Consider the following 2,922-nt stretch of genomic DNA (forward strand, 5'->3'; position numbering starts at 1 on the left):
TTTAAAGCCATGTGTGATCTAATATAGGTCATCAGGCATGGCGATTGGAATGCTACTACACACATCATCCTTGCAGTGTGGTGGTCGGGGATTCCTAATGAAGTGACGGGATCTCATCAAGCTTGTTTAACAAGTGTGGATTGTTGCATGTCTGCTGTCAAAAGCACATTTATCTACAAGATATCTAAGTTTACAGCACTTTTGTTCTGAGCAATACTTTCTTTATAACTTAGGAACTGGGTTGTATGGGAAGTACTTAGTATAAGTACTTAGGAAAAGTGTTATCAGCCGTCTAACATTCGTTACCCTACTTTCAATTTAAAACTTCTACGTGACACTGAATAAAATCTTATACAATGAAGAACTTCTGACCTTTCCTTCAGTTGTGGTGATGGCAACTTACCAGGACTAGAACAAGAGAGTTTTAAAAATATAGAATGTATGCCTACACTTTAAAAAAAAAAACTGAAAACTACTATTCTAGGGGAGCCTAGTGGTTTTTCCATTTCTTGAGATGATGTTATTATTATTCCAAGTATTGAGCAAAATTGAATTTAAATTTTCAACCAGTCTCTTAGAAGCTAAGTCACTTATAATCAAAAGCTTATAAGAGATAAGAAATCACCAGGTCTACAGAGTGAGTTCCAAGACAGCTAAGGCTACACAGAGAATTTTTGTCTCAAAAACAACAACAAAAAGTAAGAGGAGGAAGAGGAGGAAGAAGAGAAGGAAGAAGAGGAGGAGGTCGTGTAACATTTTCCAGTGCTGCGTCTACCTTCTTTGGGTTTGATGTAATTAACACTATAATTATAAATATAGCCAATGACTGCTTTTATCTGTTGAGTCTTTCCAGCTAATTGCTAAATCTACAGGTAACTACAGGGATCTTCCAGTATAAACACTAATTGTAAAATATCTAATAAGACCAATTACTACATTGACCATACTTGGGGCCAAATTTTTCACTTTGCAACTTCTTTCATTATAGACCTTTAAAGGTCAATCTTCTTGAAATCCTTATCCATCATATCTTTTCCAAAAGAAGTTGTTAAAAAACAGAAAGAGTCATGGCATGTCTTCCCAAGCTTAACACAGGTACCTCAGTTATGACCTTGATGTGACACAGAAAAGCAGTTCTTAGGCAAAGACTCTTGGATGAATATAAATTAGCTTTAAAAGTCTTGTCATTGCTGCTTGGGATTTTAAGAGCCTTATGTTATTATAAGCAAACATGCCATGTGTGTCATTTCATAATGAAACATGTCTTTTAAAAGACGTTGATATCTGGACAGATCGGGATTCTGCAGATACAGAAAACAGAATAATTAAGTAAGCAGTAAGATTCGATCCTGAGGGAGGACCCATGTCTCAGGGAAGTTGCCTCACACAGACACATTTTGTTCTGTGATTTACATTTCCGAGCTATGTAGATTATGTCTGAGCCTCGAAGTAAAGTAACTTCAATATTCATTGTGTTTATCAGTAAATGAGAACATCTGTTTCATTTTTCTCTTGTTCTATCAAATGCGTTTACTCTGAGGCTTGCTTTGGGATTAAAGATAATTGCCCAATGAACAAATATGAACGTGCATAGGCTCCTTATAGTGAACTATGTATTAAAAGCATGTTTTTGTGTTTATTATACAACATCATAAGATACTGAAGAATTCCTGGAGTCAATTACAACAAACATGGTAGGAAAGCTGTCAGTGGGACAGATTAATAGTGATCAGACTAGAGAAGAGAGAGAGAACATCAAGGAACTAAGTTGTGACATTAAAGAGATCATTAGAAAGCACCATTTAGGGTGGAAGATGTCGCCTTCTGCCAGCACGACCAACATCCGGGCAAAAGGGAGAGGCTTTTTCATGAAACCTAACTGAAAAACCAGAAGCCATTTAACTTCCAAAATTAGCACACTTTCTTTCCTTCTTATGCAAATGAAACATTGGTTTTTCTAATTATGTTGTCGTCCGTAAGATAAAACCCACCGGATAGCTCATATTCTGGTACACATTCATTGTACCAGGAAAGATGGGAACTGCATGTTATGAAGTCCTATTTTCTTATACATGATATTTGAGGAGTTAATATATGTCCATTTCGATGGAACATAGCACCGATGTATTTGGTCAAACATGATTCTGATTGCTTTGATGACATGTTTGGGGGAGGGGAGGAGATTAGCATTTAAAGGATAAGGTTTTGGGTAAAGCAGATGATTCTCCAAAATGTGACTAGTCACCAATCAGAAAGCTCTATGCAACAAAGACTGGACTGCCCTCAGGCAGCAGGAATTTGACCAGAAGATAAGTCTGTGTCTTCTTTGGTTGTAATTTTTCCTTCCCTCCCCAGACTGCAGTTTACCCTGCATACAGCCTCCGAGGAATACCTAGTATTGGATATGATAAAAAAAAAAAGCACCCTCTTTAAACTTCAAGTTTTAAAAGTCAGACCCTGACAAGGAAGGGGAAGAGCACGGGCTGAGACTAGCCAGTGTGCATTTGAAGGCTGAGCCCGTTCTCTGCCTTCTGTCCAACACAGCACAGCGCCATCCCACCATCTCACTGGGCCTCCCAAACTTAACAACTTGCAATGTCTTTTTATCAATAAAGCACGAGATTAGGTAAAGCCAGAAGCTTCTGCAAGGTTTCTTTAAAAATGCTTCTTCATATATATATATATATATATATATATATATATATATCTTTCTATAGATGGAAATAAGAAGTGAATGGTTTACAGGGCAGTGGTGGCAGCACATGTCTTTAATCCCAGCACTTGGGAGGCAGAGGAGGAAGATTTCTGAGTTCGAAGCCAGTCTGGTCTACAGAGTGAGTTCCAGGACAGCCAGGGCTACACAGAGAAACCCTGTCTCAAAAAAACAAAAAGAAGAAGAAGGAGAAGGAGAAGGAGAAGGAG

Source organism: Grammomys surdaster, unplaced genomic scaffold (assembly GCF_004785775.1).
Source record: "Grammomys surdaster isolate TR1022 unplaced genomic scaffold, NIH_TR_1.0 125928, whole genome shotgun sequence".
Lineage (NCBI taxonomy): Eukaryota > Metazoa > Chordata > Mammalia > Rodentia > Muridae > Grammomys > Grammomys surdaster.